This window comes from Tachypleus tridentatus, chromosome 13 (assembly GCF_004210375.1).
Source record: "Tachypleus tridentatus isolate NWPU-2018 chromosome 13, ASM421037v1, whole genome shotgun sequence".
Lineage (NCBI taxonomy): Eukaryota > Metazoa > Arthropoda > Merostomata > Xiphosura > Limulidae > Tachypleus > Tachypleus tridentatus.
The window spans coordinates 123418004-123426005 of NC_134837.1; positions in this window are offsets into that span (position 1 = coordinate 123418004).

Below are 8002 nucleotides of genomic sequence, written 5' to 3' on the forward strand. Positions count from 1 at the left end.
ACGGTCGCGCCTTCTCGAATAAGTTTTTGTTCATGTTTGTGCGACCTGGAAAAATCAGGTGCTGTGTACACATCTTTCTCCTTTTATGATTCGACTTTATGTTTTTTACATTTTTACTACAGTTTAGGATTGGCTTATCATCTCGCAGCTGCCCTCTCGAGGAAGTTAGTAACGTGTTATTTACATACATTTTCTCTGGAAGAACAACTGGGCATGCGCACATCTGTATCATCACAGCGTGGGGGCAAATTCTCAGTTTAACAAGATTAAAAAAAACTGTTTATTTTTAAATAAAGATTCCAACTGGAACTTAAATAGTTGTTTCTGTGGAAACCAAAGAAAAACAAACTTCCGAAAAATTTTGTAATACAGTGTTTATTTTTACCCGAACTAAGCATTCTAATTATTTTTAAAAAAATGCATATATTTAATTCCTTATTTATCAAAAATCTAATAATTCCTAAAGATGTTTCAATGTAATTATTTTAACCAGTGAAGTACATATATGAGAATGAAAAAGAACGTATTAGAACTTCAGTGTATAATGTTTTTGTTAAACGACAAACCATCCATAAACGAAAGAGTTTGGCCCGGCATGGCCAGGTAGTCAAGGCACTCGACTCGTAATCTAAGGGTCCCGGGTTCGAATCCTTGTCATACCAAACATGCTCGCCCTTTCAGCCGTGGGGGTATATAATGTGACGGTCAATCCCACTATTCATTAGTAAGATAGTAACCCAAGAGTTGGCGGTGGGTGTTGATGACTAGCTGCCTTCCCTCTAGTCTTACCCTGCAAAATTAGGGAGAACTAGCGTAGATAGCCCTCCTGTAGCTTTGCGCGAAATGTAAACCAAACGAAAGAGTTTTACACAAAATACATACTGTATAAATCTCTCATTTTTTGCAAATATAAAATCAAAACCAATTTAAAAATAACCTTAAGACTGTATATACGTTTCTCTACATTTTTTTTAATGTAGTTCATCACTTTGTTACTCGTCGTTGCCAGGAAGCTTGACGGTTATTTTTATCACTAATACTAGGCTTATTAGAGTCGCTGCTTCCTATTTTAAGGCGTTTAACGACGTAAAACCGCGCGTATCCTCACTGATAGTGAGGAGCCTTAACACGTTGGCAGCTTTAAAGACCCTAACAATCGATAGGCCTAAAACCCAAATAACAAATTGGTAGCATTGCAAAGTGGCTTGATGATCTAATAGGGTCGATGGTATAAAAATTTATAAAACCGGTAGTGGACATCTGCATAGTGCCTTGATACTGGGGCACACGAAAAAAATTCATTCCGCACATGGACTGAAAATATTAGAGGGAACATTCATCATGGTGTTTCTTTGTATTGATTTTGAGCACAGCCACATTGAGCGAGGAATCTAACACAGAAGTTTAACACTGGACATCCGTAAGCTTATCGATATCCCTCCAGGGAACCACGATGGTAAGACACAAATATACAGTTCATTCAAATATAGAAACCATAATAAAGCAAAACACTAATGCTTTGAAAAGTTAGTGAATAAAACAATACTAAAATGTATCTATAACCAAAGAAGGTTAGTGAATCAAACAATACTGAAATGTAGCTATAACGAAGGAAGGTTAGTGAATGAAACAATACTAAAATGTAGCTATAACCAAGGAAGGTTAGAGAATCAAACAAGACTGAAATGTAGCTATAACGAAGGAAGGTTAGTGAATGAAACAATACTAAAATGTAGCTATAACCAAGGAAGGTTAGAGAATCAAACAATACTAAAATGTAGCTATAACGAAGGAAGGTTAGTGAATGAAACAATACTAAAATGTAGCTATAAGCAACGAAGGCTAGTGAATGAACCAATACTAAAATGTAGCTATAACCAAGGAAGGTTAGTGAATCACATAGTACTAAAATGAAGCTATAACCAAGGAAGGTTGGTAAGTCAAACAGTATTAAAATGTAGCTTTTACCAAGGAAATTTGATAAATACGTCTGATGATGTAATAATACAATCGTATCACTATTTCACGAAATAATACTTGTATCGTTATCGCTGTATTGTCACACCTCTACTGATAAATATATTAGGAATACGATAATCTCGGACCTTAGTTGTAACGAACACAGTTGTACGGTGTGTGTGTGTGTGTGGGGAGAGTTGAGTAACCACAATGCTCTCAAGTTAAAGTTTAATATTTTCTAGTGTAAGGTAACTAGTCACTCAACATGCAAAGCAAGATATTACTGTAGGAGGGCATTCATCACGCTTGATCCCGAATAATAGCTAGTTATCTTCTGAGTCTGATAAACATGTGTACAGCTTTGATAAACTTTATACATTTGTGTTGAACATGTGTGCAAGTAGAGACTGTTATTATCTTATTTTCTTAATTAGTTCGTTTAAAACGCTATTAAAGGTGCTACAGTTAAAAAGTTATTTCTACATAAAAACAGATAAACTGCAGAATAGATTCAACTTTATACTCTGTTCTAGCTACAGAGAATGACCAGAAGATAATATGTTTATTTGTTCAAGGTCTCAAATAAGTTGTTACAGCGCTGGGTAATCTGTTGATGAAAAAGTGTTTGTTTTGTTTTTGAATTTCGCACAAAGCTACTCGCGGGCTATCTGTGCTAGCCGTCCCTAATTTAGCAGTGTAAGACTAGAGGGAAGGCAGCTAGTCATCACCACCCACCGCCAACTCTTGGGCTACTCTTTTACCAACGAAAAGTGGGATTGACCGTCACGTTAAAACGCCCCCACGGCTGGGAGGGCGAGCATGTTTGGCGCGACTCGGGCGCGAACCCGCGACCCTCAGATTACGAAGCGCACGCCTTTACGCGCTAGGCCATGCCAGGCCTATGAAGAAGTGAAAGAGAAATCTTGACAGAACAAATAAAATGTGGCCATGAAATTTCTACATTCAAATGTGATTTATAGAAGGAATAAAGTTTGTTTGTCTGTTCTATCTGACTACAAATAAATATATCTTTCTATATGTAGTCCTTTATAAACCTTACACTTTATTGGATAAACAAAAACTTATCATTCATTCTAATCCGATACAAGTACACAGATAAAAATAATGAAAACAAAAACAGTGTATTCTTTGTATTCAGTTTTTAATTATGTATATATATATATAATAGAACAACATAGCTTGACTACCGCCTTGCTTTACAAAGTGTATTAAGGTTTTACACATATACATGACGAAAATATTTGCACATTTAACTTTGATAGTTCTTTTAAGATAAAAGTGTTTTAGAACCCGGTATAACGTTGACTTACAAACGTACTGTGTCATAACCATCTGAGCGTTAACTTGAAACGATTACGATTAGGTGGACAACAACCAACCAGAAACATTAAACTTAACACACACGCACAAAACATATAAGTTCATCAAACTTTTGATATTATTGTTTCTATTATTTGTTTGTATTATTCCCTTGTGATGATGTAGCAGTGGGACGTTAAAAACATAATTTTAATTCTTTCTAAGGATGTTTTACAATATTAGTATGGTGAATACTAAATTGTAGCTGCTACCTAAGTGACGTAAAAACTAGTCTCATATCACACTAACATCGGGAATGTTAATCAAATCCTATTTCTCAACCATAATCCATTCTCATTTATATACATTACATTAAACTAAATAATAAAAATATGTATAATAAGTTCAAATAATCTAACAACTATTTTTAGTAGCTCACATCAACAACATATCAACCATTTACAGTCTAGGCTATCTTTACGTCACTCCACCAATGCAGAGATTACTACTGGGCCCACGTTAAATAAATTAAAATTCAAAAAAGAATGTATTGTTGAGGTTATCGAAGTAAATCATAAGCAGAGAAAAACGGGTAATAAATCAGTATTCATGTTAGAAAAATATACATAAAAAGAAGTAAAATAATAGTAATGAACTTATAGTAAGTGAATTATACTAAGCTAATGAAAAAAACAAAGCCAAAAAAGAGAAGAGATTGGTTTGAATTTTGCGCAAAGCTACACAAGGGCTATTTGCGCTAGCCGTCCCTAATTTAGCAATAAAAGAAAGAAGGAAGGCAGCTAGACATCACCACCAACTCTTGGGCTACTCTTTTACCAACGAATAGTGGAATTGACTGTAACATTATAATGCCCTCACGGCTGAAAGGGTGAAAATCTTTAGTGTGACGGGTATTCAAACCCGCGACCCTCGGAGTATGAGTCACGTGCATTAACCACCTGGCCATGCCGGGCCAAGAGAAAATATCGTAAATTTGAAAATAATTATATTTGGGGTTAGCAGACGTCCGTCCCAATTTTTAACTTTACTTCTTTGACTTTATAAAAAACAGTAAATACATTAATGTATTATCAAGACGGCTGGCATTGGTATTATCACTTTAATTAAAATAAAGTATAGAACAGCGTTTCGACCTTTGTTAACCTGAATATGACCTAAGAAGGTCGAAACGTTGTTCTGTACTTTATTTTAATTAAAATGCTAATACCCATACCAGCCGTCTCGAGAATACAGTTTTTACTTCAAGTGGGTTTCTCGTCATCACGGAGTAAATGCATTAACTTGTCCCAGTTTATTCTGTATCTGGGTGAATTTGATGTGTACAGTTAGTCATTATACGCGACTCCTTAAATTTTGCTTGGAGAATTACTCGGCATAAGAAAGAACACGACATAATGTTCGCTTCCTCTGTTACGTTTTCTTAACCTAAACTGTCAATGCGCAACCGCAGGAATTAAGATTTAAAGTCATGTTTAGTTTCAAAAAAGATAGCGAAGAAGAAAAATATTTCTTTTGAGAAGGTTCTAGATTATCGAAATTGTTTTTAATTTATTATTATTTTTAATTACATTAACTTTTATTAAATTTTTTCTGTGGTTTCAAAATGTGATGTAATAAACAGCTTCTTTAGCAAATGATAAAATTTGTTATTGCAATTTAAACTGGTTCAAAGTTGTCACATTTTCACTCCGCATGGAAAAAAAAATCCAAGTTTTCACTAAGGAAATATGGTTACTAGTTATATTTCCATAGTTGGTATACAACGTTTCCAGCTAGTGCTCTTCGTATAAGGTTGCTGATAGCATTAGGCCTAACGGACGTGTAAATTTTACAAACATTTTTTTTGTTTTTGTTGTATGATTCTATAGTTAATAATAGTAATCAAATCTTATTAGATTATTGATATTTTTTTACTTTTTTTTTTCCATTTCAGTTACTTCAACACAGACCTATTGCCACATTATTGTTTTATTTGCTTCATCAGCTTTTGACGTTTGATACTACAGGGTGGCCCGTAAGTCCCTACCCATCCATATATCTTATGTATCCAGTGTATCTGTGTGCTGTCCCTCATTCTCGCTGCATAATATTATGCGACGCCATGTTCTGTGAGACATTTTCCTCAACATAGCAGGGGTTATTGTTCCAAATCCCGCGGTAACAGGTGCCTTCAACTCATCACTAGTATTATAACATTGTTTAGACACAATGTGGATGGGTAGGGACGTACGGGCCACCCTGTATAATATAAACCTAATATTAGTGATAAAATCAAACTACGTTGCAGATTTTTATCTGCTTCTCTTTTATTAAATTAGTTTCTCACAGGTTGATAAGTTTCCTTGCTTCAACAGCTTACGGCATACTAAAAAGTAACAAATATGAAAATAAATCTCAGATTTTTTTGTTCTCATTTTTATTGCTTCTCACTAAATTAGTCTAACATAGTGTTATGCTTTCTAAGCTCAGGCAACTTTCGGCTTACTAATAACGATTAAAGTTACACTAGACTATAAAAGTAATTTCAATATACCTTTCTATCACGACGTGTCCAGTCCATTCTAATTGTTAAGTTCTAGTATTAAACAGAAGGCCACCTTGTTAATGATATATGATGAGATATATATACAAAGAATATTAAAACTTACAAATAAAATAAAATTTATATCATTAAAAGTAAACCGTCTCGGCATGGCCGGGTGGTTAGGGCGCTTGACAAGTAATTTGAGGGCCGTGGATTTAAATTCTCGTCACACTAAACATGCTCACCGTTTCAGCCGTGAGGGCGTTATAAGTAAGGGTGAATCGCATTATTTGTTGGTAACAAGTAGCTCAAGAGTTGGTGGTGGGTGGTAATGACAAGTTGCTTTCCCTCTAGTCTTACACTGCTAAATTAGGGATATCTAACACAGATAGCTTTAGTGTAGCTTTGCGCGAAATTCAAAATAAAAATTAAAAATAAAGTGCTCTTCCCTTATATAATTATCAATGGTTAGTAGACAGAATTAGTATTACACTAACTATTGGGTTAACCCAAAGAACTTAAAGTTTGTTTTTATACTATTCACCATTAGAGGAGTCTGTATAGGGTGTTATACTGACTAATGTTTTTGCTAGTTACGAAATTCAGTGTAAAAACATTGGCTACAAAAGTAAAGTGAAACCACCCATTTTCTGTATAAAAATACATAAGGGATTTCAAAAGTAAATAGTTTAATTGGTATATTGTTAGTAGTTCTTTTTGTGGCTTGTATCTTTTTAAGGACCCTGTAACCAACAATTTCATAAACCCGAAGCAGTTTGGTGCATAGTTAGTTTAGAAATACGTGTTTTAAAAACTCGTGGTGTCTAGGAACCAAAAAAAAAAAAAACATTTAAATTTCAGTTGAAACTTCCCCGTTTTAGAATAGAAGTGATGCTAACGCATAATTCTTTCTGTTTGTAATATTACAAGGCCTGGAAATAAAGATGCGACATTTAACACTTGAACCTTAACAACGTGGTACATTTCTAGAGGCAGAAATAAAACTAGTTTATCCATAAAATAGAAAACGTGAAAAATTCATCATTATGTTGAATGTTCAGTAAATAATTTTATTATCGTTTGTTTTTTGAGTTGGTATATCAGTTATTATCATTCCGATGCTACGTGGCATGGACGTAATAATAATTAAAGTATATTCTATTTTAGAAAATGCTTCGTAACGTTACCCAATAATGATAATAGATAATCAAATTGAGTAAAATCTAACGATGAAAAAAATCTGACACGAGCCTGTATTATTAACTCAATCCTAGTTTCAAATAAAGGAACACATATTAGTTTAAAATTACATTGTCATTATAACTTTGAGTACCTTGATCAAACATTAAACTTCAGTAAAATGAAAATATATCATAGATTATAACAGTAATGAATAATAACATTCTGTTAATTGTCAGTACGATACTAGAAATAACTCGTACTCAATATATAAAACAGTTGTACACTATAAACAAATTTCTGTTGCGAGCCTATATAGACATAAAAGTTGATAGACTAAACGACAATTAAAAAATAAAACACACAGAATTATCGAACCATTTTACAAGTATTTAAAGCATCATACCCTTCTTAACTACGTTCAAACATAACGTAATTATGTATTACAAACGTAATTATACAACCTGGAAATAAATACGCAAGAAATTATATTGATTACATTCTGACGTAAGCCTAGCTCAAATACTATACTGGTAGGATGCAAACATTGTACCTTCTCTCGGCAGCTTTTAGCAAATTAATACTTCATTGACAGAAATTATTTTGCTGCGGAAGTACCACTTATTTTAAGGCTCGTTTTAACATATATATTTATATATTTCCATTGTTGACTGTCGCTCTTTTATGCCACTATTAAAAAAAACACTTGCAATTTGAACTAACTTTCCGAAATTGTAGATACGGTATTCTTGTTTCAACAAACACTAACAATAAGTTGGCAAATAACAATTTATAAGCATAACAAAATGATTTATTCTTAGGGAAGGGGCATACAACACATTTCAACAGAACATTGGTTTCTTTTCTTCAGAAATATGTAGTATGTTTCGCCAAAATAAATTACTTTATTATGCTTCTAAATCGTTGTTTGTTAACGTATTATCATATTAGAACAATGCGCTTCCTTACTCAAGTAATAAATACCTTAAATTGGGTCAA